Below are 16127 nucleotides of genomic sequence, written 5' to 3' on the forward strand. Positions count from 1 at the left end.
CTGCCTTCAGCTCAAACCATGATCCCACAGTTCTGGAATCCAGCCCTACATCAGGCTCCCTGCTCAGTCTGCTTCTCCCTCTGCCTCTGCCCCTCCCCGCACTGGTGCTCTTTCTCTCTGTCAAATAAATAAGTAAAATCTTTAAAAAAAAAAAAAAAGACATTTAAAGTCTTAATTCAGATGTCCCACATCACAGCATAAAGGTACCATCCATAGAGATTGGTATGCCAAAGCTACCGTCACAAGCTAAGCTTTCTGAGTTTTGCATACATTTTACTTTGTCCTATGATATGATACGGACTATGTAGATTTTTTTTTTTTTTTTTAAGAGCGAGCGAGTGAGCAGGAGGGAGAGGGAGAGAATCTGAAGCAGACTCCACACTGAGGGCAGAGTCCGACACAGAGCTTGATCCCAAGACCCGAAATCCTGACCTGAGCCGAAACCCAGCGACCCACGCTTAAACAACTGAACCACCCAGGCGCCCCAGCACGGTGTAGTAGGGAATGAGAACGTCGTTAATGATATAGAAATATTAATGTAAAAAATATTTAGTCAGAGAAAATATTCCTATTTTCCTTTTCATTACAGTTTACTTCATTTTCTATTATATTACAAATTCATTAGGTATAATTGCTTTCCTTCCCCCTTATTTTCTGTTTTTTCTCCATTGGTTCATTTCATCTACTTCTCACCCATTTCTTTATTTCTTTATTTCTATGCCTGTGGTTTCTACTTTTTTCATCAGCTTCTATTGGTCTCATTACAGTAATTAATCCTCTTTGCCTTTTATTCTAGAGTTGCTGTTTTTTGGGGTTTTTTTTAAATGAGGATATCAGGGCAGTTTTACTGATAACGGGCTACTCGACCAGGAGCTTGGGTGAGTGGGCGGGATGAGGCCCCACCCAGGCCTCCCGCTTCTCCGGCAGCTTCTTGCACAAGCCTTTACTCATCTCCTTAAACGCTTCGGAGGTGACTGTGGACAGGGTCAGCTCCTCATGTCCCGCGGACAGGCCACAGAAGTGGGAGTCTCTGGGAGAGGGTGCTTGTGTGCGTGAGAGTCGGCTTACGGGCCCAAGGCCCGGTGACCCAGGCGTCCTCTCCCTCTGGAAGGGCCCCGAGCTACCAGCCGCCGCAGTCAATCCCACCTGATGGTCTCGCACCTGGCTGGATCAGTCAGCGGAGCATGTGGCTCTTGATCTTGGGATTTTAAGTTCAAGCCCCCACACTGGGTAGAGAGATTACTTAAACATAAAATCTAGAAAAACATAACTACCCAGTAACAAGATTTCAATTTGGTCAACAGGTAAGGACTCTCAATTAGGCAAACTTGGCTAATATGGGACTGTAAAAATACCCCTTAGATCTCCTGCTGCAGGGAGGGCAACTGGCGAAGCCCCTCAGCTGCTGGTCTCTGAACCCAGCACCTCAATCCTGGGAAGGGAACATGGGCTCCCGCACTCTGGTCAGCCTGGCCAAAGCCATCTCTGAGCTACATTGCAGTCAGGGACCTTCCTACCCATTCTCCCTCCTCTGCCTCCCCTACCCAGGGCTCAGATCTCCCTGCCTTCTCCAAACCTCTCCCCTTTCTTCCCTCATAGATACTTCTTCCTATAAATCTCTTGCATGACAATCCTGTCTTGGCGTCTACTTTGTAGAGAACTGAAGTAACACAGAATGGTAAGCCATAAATACAAGATGACTCTGTGACAGATTGCCTCTTCCTTGCATTAGACTCGCCCTTCCAAGTGAGTGACTCTCCTCTTCTCAAAAGTCACTCAATGCTAGAGAACTTCAATTTATAACCAGCTACCACACCCTACCTCCACCTAAGAGCCGCTCCCCACACCACTCCCTAATTGGCATAGCTCAGGTTCCACCTGGACTGCAATCTGACACCTTCCCAACTACCAAACAAGTGTGTGAGCACGCACAACACCCCCGCCTCCACACACACACTTTCCTCTTTCCCGTGTGTTATTATTCATTTCCTGGAGTCAACGAAGCTTATCCTGAAGACCTTTCTCCTTTTACTAAGGCTTTATTACTAAATGAATAATAATTAAAACAGCCTTGCATAAGAATAGCATTTGTTACTTTCTCAAACCTTTCCTAGTAAACATTATCTCATTTGAGCCGCGTGGTAACTGTGACTATAGATAGGACTAGTATCATCAGCCCCACTTCACAGACGAAGAAACTGAGACACAGACTAACCTCTGTGGGCGTCAATTTCCAAGTCTGTCCAATGAAGACTTGAATCCTATGACCTCTGAGTCCTCGTCTCCTTTGAAAATGGTATTATTTTCATAATTTGTCTGAAATTGCAAAGCTAGTGGTTAGTGGTAGATTAGAGATATGAGATGAATGCCTTTTGGTGCCAGGCTAATTCTCCCACACCATGTTTTCTTTGCGGACAAGACCGGCTAACATTGATTAGCTGTCCCCATCTGCCATGCCCTGTGCTAATGACTTACAGGGGCACTGATGAATACCTGCTCATCATCCATTCTCCTCCTACCCATCTAAAAGTAGATTTCAGTTCCACACACACTTTTCAGGAGCTGACACCACCCCTGCTCTAAGAATATGCTCCTGTTCATTTAACCTGATCAACATTTTCTGTTCTCCAGGTGACAGTCACTGGTCTAGGGCTGGGCCCAGGCCCAAAAGGTCCAACCAGGGTGAACTGGAAGATTCTGGCCTGGATGCAGGAACGGAGGTGTACTCTCCCCTACCGGATATAAATCAGGAAGCACTGTCTTTATTGCTTCTGGCAGCCTTTCTATGGCCCCAAGGGGAAGCCACAGGATTCTTGCTTGGGCCAGTAGTTTTTAGCAGCTAAAATCTGAGATGTCTATATCCCTAAAACTGAACAATCAACACAGACAAAGACAGATGAGGTCATTGAGACCCAGAGAGTTACTAGACGTAGCCAGGCTCACATTGCATGTTTGGGGAGGTGAGGATTACATTTCAACTCTCCACCAATGGACCCAGGGTTCTCCTGGCCTCAGGAAGTACAGAAGGCACCCCAGTGCAGAGATTCTTGAGAAAAATCAGAGTTGTAGCTGCTGAACAGACCAAAGAAGTACGTTTGAAAGGGAGGAAGGAGAAACTAGAAGGGGCTTCCTTCTATTCTGCTTTCCTGCCTAAGACAGAAAGATGACAGGGCCCCAGCTGAGCTCAATGGTAACACTGAACCAGAAATCTTTCCCTTCCCCCACCTCAACCTTCTGTGAAGCAAAGAGCCTCTGGGACTGCCCCAAAGGAAGAAGGCGTTGCCTGCCAAGTATCTGCCTACCTGGGGTCAGGGTGAGGGCAAGGCAGTGAGGACATACTATGAACAGCTAGAAAAGAGATGGGCAAAAGGCCCTGTTTCTCACTCACCTTGTCAAAGAATAGCCAGAAATAAAGCACACACAAATTAAAGAAACACAAAACATTTACAAACAGAATACCTATTTTTCCAATTCTTGCTTACAAGGGTTGTGTACACAATTTTGGCAGAATCAGACATGGACAGTTTGGTTAGTCCATTTGATCACAGACAACAGCATTCATTTATTCATCAAGGATTTAAGTACCTACCTTATGTCCTAGAGATGTGCTCACATCCTAATGGTGGAGGACAGCTGAAGGGGAACAGACCATAACAAGTAAATAAACAAGATGATTTCAAACCCTGCTCATGCCCTACAGGAAATAACAGGGTGATTTTGTCAGTTGGGAGGGGCCATACTTGAGCTACGCTGTCAGAAATGTCTCCCTAGAGTGACACATGAGCTAAACCATGTGAGTCTGAAGAAAAGCTAATCTAGCCAAGTCAGGAGACAACAGCAAGTGCAAAGGCCCTATGGCAAAAAGTGCTTGGCAGAAAGGTGGGCAGTGTGCCTGGAGTGTTGTGAGCTCAAGCTGGAGAGGCAGCCAGGACCCCATAGGGCAGGGCCTTGGAGGACGAGGCCGGTGGGGGCTTTGTGCGGTGCCAATGCAGCTGGAAATACCAGTCTGCCATTCTTCTGTGTATATTAATGAGCCATGATGGACTCTCCCGATGGACCTCTGGTGTCTGACCTGGGTTGCAGTTTGAGATCTCCCACTTCAATGGCCTTGGGAAAGCTACTTGTTTCGTCATTTAAATAATCAAGGGTTTGAAGCCAAAAGACTTGTGTAGGGATTACTTCCAAATCTCAGCATTATCAATTTATCCTTAGAGTCAAAAGCGGACACTTACAAAACTAGCCCAAATTTTAGAAGAAACACAAAATTTAAATTGTTAGCAGAATAGTGCATGAACAATCGATGTGAGTACCCCCTGGGGAAAAACGTATTATACTGTCGGGATAATCAACGCTGTCACTGCAGTCTCACTCGGGCCCTTGTAAGAACTCAATCTCCATCCTGGGTCTGGGTGGATCTGGGAGTTCCGGCTCATTTTCCGTTTCGAAGACTCAAAGCAATACCACCTTAACACTGACATTCATCGCGTCGGCGCCAGCCCTCCGCCCCGGCGCACCGGACGGTTCCCCCGGGCCCGGTTCGCGGGCGGGGGAGGGGCTGGGAGGGAGCGGGCGTAACTGAGCAGTGGGGCGGGGAAAGGGACCCGCGCTGAAGGCCTGACAGATGGACACCGGGAGGAAACTTGGGGAAGACGTTGTCTGCCTCCTATTCGGGGAGAAAGGTGCAGCGAAGTGACGCCAAGAGGTGGAAAGGGGCAGGAGGCGAGCGAGTGGGCAGCGCAGGGCGCGGAGCCCCAGGAGTGGGCGGAGCAGCGGAGCGGGCGCGCCGCGGGGCTCCGCTCCCGGGGCGGCGGAGGGGAGGTAGGGAAGGCTGCGAGTGGAGAAGAGGCGAGGGACCCGAGCAGGACTCGGGAGGACGACGGACGCCGGCCACGGAGGACCGTGGACGGACGTCGCGCGCAGAGGCCCGCGGGGGCCGGCTCAGGAGGGGCCGCTGGGAGGGGGTGGGGCGCCGGGCGGGAGGCCAATGGGAGGGCGAGCCGGGACGGGGCGGGGCGGGGCGCCGGGCGGCTCGAGGCCAAAATTGGGGGGGGCGAGTAGAGGAGGGGGCGGGGCGCCAGTAGGCTTGAGGCCAATGGGGGGGCAGACAGAGGCAGGGGCGGGGCGCCGGTCGGCTTAAGGCCAATGGGGTTGAAGTAGAGGAGGGGCGGGGCGTCGGGCGGCTCAAGCCCAATGGAAACACGAGCTCGGGCAGGGGCGGTGTGCCAGGCGGCGAAAGGGCCAATGAGAGGCTGAGCCGGGGACGCGGGTGGCCGTGCGGCCCGACGCCTGGGGAGAGGGACCCGGAAGGCGGTGGGGGCGGGGAGCCGGGCTGACAACCTGTCAAATCCACTTTGGGGCGAACTAGGTCACGCGCCTCCCCGAGCCAGGGCGCCCCCGCCCTGCGAGGCCCGGCGGGTGGCCCGCGGGCCCGGCCCGGCTGCTTCCTCTTCCTGCTGGCGGTGGGGGCGGGGCGGGCGCCGGGACACCTGCCTCCCCGGCCCTGCGGCGGCCGCTCGTTCTCCCCCTGCTCGCAGTCGCTCCTCTGCCCGGGCTCCGCTTGGGACAGCCGGGCCCGCCGCGGCTCCGCAGTTGAAAACAGGGCCCGCCCGAGCGGCCCTGCAAAGTTGAGAACTCCCCACGCCGCTGCTCTCTCGCTGGGGACAGTGGCGCGGTCCCCGCGGGCCCGCGTTTGCGGAAGCCGTCTCCCGACGCACTACTTGGCGCGGAAGGAGCCGCGGGCGGACGGATCCGGCGCGCCGAACCTGGGGCCGTCCGGGGGGTAGGGTGGGCGGGAGGCTGCGGCGCGAGCCGGCTCCGCGGCGAGGTGCGCGCTGCAGCCCCGCGCCGCCCCCGCCGCCCCGCAGCAGCCCGGTCACCTGCCCCGCGGGGGGGGGGGGGGGGCAGGCGGCTGGCAGCGGGCGGGCCTGGGGTGGCGGGGCGGCGCTTTGTGTCTCGAGTGTAGCGGGTGGAAGGGGGAAGCCCTCCCGTCTGCCCGGCCCTCGTCGTCGTTCAGACACTTCTCCCTGCTTGAGCTCGGACACGTAGTTCTCGAATTGTTTCCAGGCGAATGAAAGGAAATAAAAGCCTCAATTGGAAGTCAGCACTATACAAGTCCCGGGGATTATAAATTTGCTCCAACATCACCATGTGGGATTTATGCCCTTGCACTTCTGCTTAGACCATACGTCCATTTCTCTTCAATATGGATCCTTAATAGAGCTGTATCCGCTTTTTTAAGGTCTTCAAAATGGATGTTGATGCAGTCTCTAATTACCAATACTTGCGCTAATGGATCGATTATGTTCTTCATTATTTCGCAATGCAGATTTACTTAGGACTTTTGCATTGAATGGACAGTAAATATAATGCTTTGTTTAATTTTTACTACTTGGCCATTCAAGTTATGTTAATTTCCCCCCAGAACTAGGTGATGCATTGTTTTAAGTAACAATGACCAACTCCTCCTCTACTCCCAGATCGGATAAAACCTAAGGGTAAAATGTAGATTAAAAACGCTAAAATTTGAACGCAAAATTTAAATTATTGACTTAGTAATTATTTGAAGTGTTTCTTTGCAATACTACAGTGAAATGGAACAAATAAAAACATTTCATTTTCATTCAAATATTGCTTTAAACAAATACAGTATTTAAATATATGCAAGCATTCTGCTTAAACATTTGCATGTGTCTATATGGAAAGCATTGTGCTCAAACGTTTTTATTACTTTACCAAATGCATATTTCATCAGTAAAATAATTTTATTTCCCTTGGAAGTCTAACTTTTAATTAAATGCATTTTAGCTACCACTTGGAGAAGAAAACAATTTACTGTATCATCTATGTACAGAGTATACAAATATTTTTTTACATTTATGAGAAACATGGTCATCAAGAAAAAACTGGATAAAGTAAAATGTTCTTTAAATTCAACATAAACAAGAGCTTACTCGTTAATTAGCCGTAGGATTATAATACTTGAACTACCGTATTTATTACTCTATAATACAGTATTACCAATAAAAGGTTGGGATAGATGTCCAACCTTTTTATATGAATTAAAATCGAACAAAGCAACAAAAGACCTTTTTTATGTTTTGTTATAGCGAATTCCTTACTGCCAGCTAATTTTCCAAATTGAGTAGTTCTCTATTTTGACCAGTTGGTAACCCAACAGTGTTAGAAGCTCTTAGCCCTTATTGGGGAGGTAAAAAAAGTAGTATCTTTTCTTATTACAGAAGTTTTGTTATCAATTCCCAGTGAAAGATATTTTCTTTTTTGTTATCCTTTTAATGCTAATTAATACTCACTGAAAAGACAATAAAACCACAAGTGGTTTTCTTCAACAAATAAACCACAAGATTGTTAGTAACAAAGTCAACACTCAAAACATAAGATTGAACTGCATATCTTCAGACAAAAATTGCATGCTGGAATTTAGCCAATATATATATTATATTAATAAGTAAAAATGGAGTTTTAAAATTTAAACAAAGTGCAATACTAAAACTATCATTTTGCTACTTTGGGGTCTATTTTCACTCTTTAACAAAGGGTTTAAAACTGTTCCTTAAAATGAGTGTTTTGAGATGCTAACTCCTTCCATTTCTCTAAATATGAAAATTAGAAACATTCTGCCTTAATTATTTCTTTTTTGTATCCCTTGCTAGGAAATTCTTTTGGAATAGATTTGGGAAATTAATTGGCTTTATAAATGGAGTTACTGTTTTGCCTAAACACTTCATGTATAATTCCTTACAGGAGGATTTTTCTAATTCACCAAAATGTCTTGGCACAATTTTATTTCTCAGATGGTATTACATTTCCTGGACTAGAAGAAAAGAGCAGGCAACCTCTTTACTTCTTTTGGGGAGGAGAGTGGGTGGTTTTACCCGAGGATAAAGACATCCTCATGGCAGCTCAGCCTATGTAATTGGAAATTCAGCTTGGACCAAAAGGGGTAAAAGATCTGTGAATGGGAAATAAATATGCCTTGAGTTAGAGGTTGCAAACCAGTGGTCCACAGATGTGTTTCTTTGCCTCTCACAATGTTTAGAAATTTTTAAATTCGTTTCCAAGATTTCAAAAATGGGAGACTTCAGATAAAAATATACAATTGTAGCTTCTCTTGAAAACGGACAGACATGGCTCATTTCTTGCCTGGTTACGTGGTTCTATAGCTGACTAGCTGCTGCCCCCTTTAGACGGGGTGTGCACTCTATACACTGGGCTCAATGCAATCATTTATTTCAGCCAGCTGGCCACTGGAGGAATCTGTGTTTGGGATACCTGCTCCAGGTTATATAAAACTGTGAAAGACTTCATCACAGAGAAGTGAGCTTAGGAAGAAGAGATGATCCTAAGTTTCTAAGTAAATATGACATACTCAGAAATAGAAAGTTATTGAAATTATAGATGGCAACTGGATGTATCCCATTATTTCTCTTATCAGTCCCTTGGCACAAGAAAAGGTGAAGTTGAATCAAAGAGAAAAAATGTTTTAATAAAGGAAAAAATGTTTTTGTGCTGTACTTCCAACTCGTAAAGGCATGCCTTGACTCAAATGAGTATCACTGGAAATCTTGGCTAATGGAACCTAGGAATAGTAGTCAACTGTGAAAGATTATGCAAGAGAGGATTCCCCAAAGGGCTACAGAATAACAGTGATGATGATGATGATGATGATGATGATGATGATGATGATGACAATGTCTTGACATTATTGAGCAATAACTGTGTGCTGGACATTGTTCCAAGTGCTCTCTGAACTATGTCTCATTGTTATATTTTACTTTCCAATTTGCTTCTACCCCACGTTCCTTTTCTTCTTGTAGCTACCCTGAACTTTCTAATACTCAGGCATGAGGTGAGTGCTATAATTTGCTGTACTTTAGGATGGCACTGACCTTTGGCCTTTACTGGTTCTGAGTGTCTGGATGTTTTTTCTTTGTGGCTTTTCCAGACTGTACCCCAAGCTTGTCCTCTCTTAGGCGTCTTCCTGTCACAGTCTGTGTGTCTTTTCCTACTGGCATCAGACTTCTCACCTCAGCAAGAAATATTCTTGGGCAGAGAATAGAGAGAATCAGCCAAGACTGAGGCAACAAATGTGGTAGGAAGAAAAAGAGAGATGAAAGAGAGAGAGGAGTAAGATCGATAGCAGTACAGACAGGGAAATGGAGATGGACACAGAGACAGCCACCTCCTGTCCTTCCCATCAACATCAACAAACTCAACAACAAAGCCCAATGAGAACAGCTGCACACTAGAAGTTTCCAAGTTTGTGTCCAGATGGATTATGTGTTTAATGATTGTTGGGAATGTGAAGTAGACCAATTCTGCAGTTACTTACATTCAGGTGGAGTTCAGATACATCTGAGGGAAGTTTAAATAAAACGTGTACCTTCATATGATAGAGTATTTATGAGTGGTTTTTTTTTTTTTTAAGATTTTATTTATTTGTCAGAGAGAGCACACAAGCAGGGGAAGCGGCAGGCAGAGGGAGAAGCAGGTCCCTGCTGAGCAAGGAGCCCGATGCAGGACTCAATCTGAGGACCTTGAGATCATGACCTGAGCCAAAGGCAGAAGCTTAGCTGACTGAGCCACCTAGGTGTCCCTGAGAGTTTTTTGGTTTTTCTGTAGATTTACTTATTTATTTGAGAGAGAGAGGGAGAGCGTGCACATGCACACATGTGAGTTGGGGAGGGGTAGAGGGAGAGGGAGAGAATCTCAAGCAGACTCCACACTGAGCACCAAGTGCAGAGCCTGATGAGGGGCTTGATCTCCTATCCCCAAGATCATGACCTGAGCCGAAACCAAGAGTCAGAGGCCTCAACTGGCTGAGCTACCCAGGCACCCCATGAGAGTTTTAATAAGATGGCTCAAGGGGCACCTGGGTAGCTCAGTGGGTTAAGCATCTGCCTTTGCTTCAGGTCATGATCTCAGGGTCTTGGGATCCAGCCCCACATCAGGCTCCCTGCTTTGCAGGGAGCCTAATTCTCTCTCTCCCTCTGCCTCTGCTGATCCCCCTGCTTGTGTGCTCTGTCTGTGAAATAAATAAAATCTTTAAAAAAAATAAGATGGCTCAATATCATACTAGATGAAGAAAAAGGCAAAATATACATATATATTTACATATATAAACATATTTAGGAGTTAAAATATTACTTTAGTTTTTAATTGGTTAAAGTATTATATGAATATATTTAAAAGGCTAGAGGAAAATATGGCAAAATCGTGGTGGTTCTGGATTTCCAAAAATGCTCTAGTGATCATAAAGTGCTTATATAATCCAAAGAAGATAAAATAATTAAGAACCGGGGGAAAAACTAAAAATCAAGCTGCGAATGTACATACTGAATTTTAGTTCTACGAAAGAAAAAAACTCTACTATAGCTACAGATTTTGCCACATCCAGATTTCAAAAATGTTTTCCAACGATCTCAAGGGGACCGGGCAAGAAAGGACGGACGGCTGAGCAGAGCCGACTCCCAGGGCTAGAAGAGTAACACAGAGTACTTGTCATGCTGATGCTACATCTGTGATAGCCGCTGTGAGCAGGGACGTATGGCACATACCATTGCCCCCTCCTGCCGCACCCAGAGCGTAGCGGTCCCCCATGTGCATTGAGGAAGGAGAAGTATACGACCCAGAGCATCGAAGAAGGTGCATTAGTTTTTTAGGGCTGCCAAAACAAAGTACCACAGATTGAGCGGCTTAAACAACAAAAATTTATTTTCTCAAAGTTCCAGTGGCTGGCAGTCTGGGATCAAGGTGTGTCCAGGGTTGGCTTCCTTTGGGGCCTCTCTGCTTGGCTTGTGATGGTCGTCTTTTTGCTGTGTCCTCACATGGTCTCTCCTCTGTCTTTGTGTCCTCATCTTCTCTTATAAGGATGCCAGTCATATTGGATTAGGATCCACCCTAATGACCTCATTTTAACTTAATTACTTCTTTAAAAACGCTAAATTGAAATATAGTCACATTCCCAGGCTCTGAGGGTTAGGACTTCAACATGAATTTTGGGGATGCAGCCCATAACAGAAGGTGAGGAACTGACTAGAGAAGGTGGTTCTTTGAGTGTAAGAATATCGATCAAGGGGCTCCCGGGTGGTGAAGTTGGTTAAGTGTCCTACTCTGGGTTTTGGCTCAGGTCGTGATCTCAGGGTCATGAGATCGAGCCCTGCATCAGGCTGCACACTCAGCATGGAATCTATTTCAGATTCTCTCTCCCTCGCCCTCTGCCCCTCCCCCCACCCTGTGCATTCGCTCTCTCTAAAATAAATAAATAAATCTTTAAAAAAAAAATATTGGGGCACCTGGGTGGCTCAGTCGTTAAGTGTCTGCCTTTGGCTTGGGTCATGATCCCAGGGTCCTGGGATCGAGCCCCACATCGGGCCCCCTGCTCCGTGGGAAGCCTGCTTCTCCCTCTCCCAACTCCCCCTGCTTGTGCTCCCTCTCTCGCTGTCTCTGTCAAATTAATAAATAAAATCTTAAAAAAAAAAAGAATATTGATCAAGACACTTGGGATGGACATTCAGTTGCTGGGGTACTTGTGAGAGATATGCTGTGACTGGACAGACAGACATCTTTCAAGAGGGTACAGTAGAACTGGTAAAAGTATAGTTAGCTATGTTTCCAGAAACTTTTAGCCAGTTGGCTCTATTTACATTTTGCACGATTGAAGAAAACCATCTTAAGGCATACCTCTAGATTAGACTTTTCCAGCAGTGTCATGAAAATTTACCCAAAGATTATTAGAACTGAAGTTTTTTTTTTTTTATTCATGAGAGAGAGAGAGAGAGAGAGAGAGAGGCAGAGGGAGAAGCAGGCTCCCAAGTAGCAGAGAGCCCGATGCGGGACTCGATCCCAGGACGCTGGGATCATGACCTGAGCCAAAGGCAGACGCTTAACCATCTGAGCCACCCAGGCGCCCTGAAGATTTTTTTTTTTTAAAGATTTTATTTATTTATTTGAGAGAGAGAGAGCACAAGCAGGGGGAGCGGCAGGCAGAGGGCGAGGGAGAAGCAGGCTCCCTGCCGAGCAGGGAGTCCGATGCGGGGCTCGATCCCAGGACCCTGGGACCACGACCTGAGCCGAAGGCAGATGCTTCACTGACTGAGCCACCCAGGCGTCCCAGAACTGAAGAAGATTAAGAGAATAGCAGATCTGTTGAATACCCTAAATGAGCTTTTTGCTACTTTCTTTTATTTAGATATGTGAATTACATCATGCCGGCCTGGGGGGGAGCTATTAGAAAGTAAATTTATATCACCAGCCAACAACTGCATTTGAAGAACCAATGTCCATATGCTCGAATGTAAAGAACAGTGTGCGTCTTCAGACATTTCTTGCCTTGCCTCTATGGGAAGATGGAGTAGTCTTGGGAAGGTGAAAGAAAAAATGAGGAAAAGTATAGTGACAGCAAACAACGACAACATAAATCTCAACCTGCCTTGGCTTTTTCTGCAGTAGGAGAATTCTGAATTTGAGCCAGAGAACTCTATTTCATTTTGTAGCAGGCTCCAGTCCCTTTTGGAAAAGGTGAGGGTACATATGATGAATAAATAATATCATATTTTGCTTCAGTAGAAAAAACCTGCATGTGCAAGCAACAATCTCTTCCTTGTTTCAGTATTAAATTGCTTAGTTGGACTAAAGTAAACCTTTAAAAATAAAAAAACTGCTTGGCATCCATATCGGTTAGTATAAACACAAAGGAAATCAATCAGCATGAACAAATGACATTGAGTCAACTTTGACTTTCTTTCCCACTGTACTTCTTTTTACTTAGGCTTCATGGGAATTATATTTTGGGAAGCCCTGAGGCACAGAAAGCTTAAAGGATGCTATGGACTGAATTATGTACCCTCCCTTCCCCAAATTCATAGGTTGAAGCCCTAACCTCCAATGAGACTGTGTCTGGAGCTGGGGCCTTTGGGACATAACTAAAGTTGAATGAGGTCATAGGGTGGAACCCTGATCCTGTAGAATTAGTGTCCTTTGTAAGAGACACCAGAGAGCTTGCTCTCCCCCCTGCCATGTGAGGACACAGCAAGATGGCAGCCTTCTGAAAGCCAGGAAGTCAGTTGTCACCTGACACCTAATCAACTGGCGCCTCCATCTTGGACTCCCCAGATATGAGGAAATGTCTGGTGTTTAAGCCACCCAGTGCATGGTACGGCAGGCCAAGGTGACCAGTTCCAATGACCTGTCTACACACCTGTCTCCTTCTCATCCTCTGGGTCTTCATTACCTCTCATTACCTTATTTTCTGAAGAAATGATGCCCAGTTCCCCCCAGGCTACAATAAGCTCCCTCTCTTGTCAGAGCACTTTTTTTTTTCTTTTTTTTTTTTAAGATTTATTTATTTTAGGGGCGCCTGGGTGGCTCAGTCAGTTAAGCATCTGACTCCTGGTTTCGGCTCAGGTCATGATCTCAGGGCCTGGGATTGAGTCCCGTGTTGGGCTCCCCGCTCAGCAGAGAGTCTGCTTGTCTCCCTCTCTCTCTGCCCCTCCCCCTGATCGTGCTCTCTCTCCCTCTAAAATAAATGGATGAATCTTTTTCTTAAAAGACATAGCAAGTATTGTGTAATGTAGGTTAGGCGATTAACCTATTAATTCAGTAAGCCGAGGCTACATCAGCATGATTTGGTCCAAATTCTACATTTGAATTGGTCCTCTCACATTAAAAACAGGCTCAAACTGGATGGAAAAGAGAATCTGCTCAAAGTCTGGTCACAGGTTCCACTTGTTAATAGTTGATGATGGTAAATAAGCAGAGTGTATGACAATTTCACCATGAAAAGGGTTCAGAGCTTGGATCTAGAAAATTTATTCTCCAATTTGGATTTTACTATAACCAGTTGTGTGCCCTTGGCTAATCACCTACCACTTTGCACACTTTGATTGTGTCCTGGTAAGATGAGACTACACCAGTGCCTGTCCTACATGCTTCTCTCAGGTGGGGTTTGGGATGCTGAAACAAGAGAGTTTTAAAATCCCATAGCAGGGCGCCTGGGTGGCTCAGATGGTTAAGCATCTGCCTTTGGCTCAGGTCATGATCTCAGGGTCCTGGGATCGAGTCCCGCATCGGGCTTCCTGCTCCTTGGGAGCCTGCGTCTCCCTCTGCCTCTCTCTCTCTCTCTGTCTCTCATGAATAAATAAATAAAATCTTTAAAAAAATAAAAATAAAAAAAATAATAAAATCCCATAGCAATTAAAAAAACAGGTTTAAAGAGGTATAGTTGATGTACAAAATTTTGTATATATTTAATGCCCATAATTTGAGTTTGGACACATGCATACACCTGCGAAACCATCAGCACAATCAAGGTATCCATCACCTCCAAAAGTTTCCCTCTGCCTCCCTATGTGTGTGTATGTGTGTCTGTTAAGAATACTTAACATGAGATCTACCCTTCAACAAAAAAAACTTTTATTGAAATATAGTTGACATAACAAATTTAATCCAGACGGATTAAAATCTATGTCAGTGTGGGCCACCACTGAAATCTTGACTTTGTGACCTGGGTCCCAGAGAAACGGCACAAATATCCCTTTGGATGACAGAAGTGGATGAGATACTGACGTCCTTCATGGTGCTTTTCGTGGCTGTACCCAGGTCAGCCTTTGGCAAAACTGACCAGTCTTTTATCAGCCATGATCGGCTTCACTCGCAATCATTACAGGGGCAAGTTGATCTTAGTATCTCAGTGTACCAAAAGATGCCTCCCACCCACGTAGAGGGTGAAGAGGTGGCAAGTAGAGCTCTTTCTCCCTAGGCAAAGATGGCAGCCTCCCTTCAGAACCCGCTCTCTTCAGAAACTCCCCTACCAGAAAATTAATAAAGGTGTTTGCCCATGAAGAAATCACTTTGGAAAAGTAATGACAGCCAAGTCTGGCCACATCCGCCAACACAGCAATGGGAAAGTTAGCCAAGAAGAATCAGGTAGAGGCTCGTTCAGCTAGGGGCTAATGAGCTGACTGCATAGCCAACAGAAAACTCACAGGCCAGTGTCTTCTCAAATACAAGTGAACTCTGATCTACAGGGCCAAACCTAAGAACCTGTTGGATTTCTTTTTACTATTTTTCTGAGAGGCTAATTAATTCCAACTGTCCCAGCCTTCCCTGGTCAATGTACCTGGCAATCTCCATAGTCAATTCTGCACCTACGGAAAAGTGTTTTTCTGAGGGATGGTGTAATGTTTAGGTAAAGCCAACCCACACAGATGCCAAAGAGGTCCAAGCTGGGAATTTAATTATGTAAGTGTGTAACTGACCACTTTCTATATTCTACTTTTCCTAACATATGTGTACAAATCCTCAAAATGAGAGAGAAGTAAATTAAGGAAGGATGGTTGGAGGGAAGAAGGAAGGAAGTTCAAGTGTTAAACATTAAAATGGCCTACTTTCTTTTTTTTTTTTAAGATTTTTATTTATTTATTTGAGAGAGAGAGAGCACACGCATAGAGGGAGGGGGAGAAGGAGAAGCAGATTCCATGCTGAGCAGGGAGCCTGACTCAGGCTCGATCCCAGGATCCCGAGATCATGACCTGAGCCGAAGGCAGATACATAACCCACTGAGTCACCAAGGTGCCCCCAAATGGCCTTCCTTGAGTCCCTACTTGTAGATACTCCTCGGGTTCTGGCATTGGCCCATCTCTGTCTGTATTCCGTAACAATTTTGTAAATTACTGTTTGCCAAATACCCAACCTATTTTCAAACACTATTCAGAGTGGCCATTTTCAACTGTCACCTCTCCATGGTAAATTCTTCAACCCACATTTCGAATTTAACCTCAACAACTCCTAGTCTGTATTTCCATTATTTACTGGGCATGTCTATTTGGAAGTTCCACCAACTCCTTGGACTCAGTGGGCCCAGAAGGACTTTTCTGTTTCCTCACAAACTAACTTCTGTATTCCCTATTTCTCCTCATGCCTGGACTTTGGACACTCTGGTCACCTAGGCTCTCGGTAGGTGGGTCTCAGCTCAGCTGCACACTGGAATGGCATGGGGGAAAATCTTACCCAAAAATGTATGGGCCTCACCTCAGATCAATTATATCTGAATCTCTAGGAGTGAGATCCAGCCTTCAGCCATTTTAAAAGCTCCTTAGGTGATTCAGACG

Source organism: Mirounga leonina, unplaced genomic scaffold, assembly GCF_011800145.1.
Source record: "Mirounga leonina isolate KUSES-001 unplaced genomic scaffold, KU_Mleo_1.0 Mir_321, whole genome shotgun sequence".
Lineage (NCBI taxonomy): Eukaryota > Metazoa > Chordata > Mammalia > Carnivora > Phocidae > Mirounga > Mirounga leonina.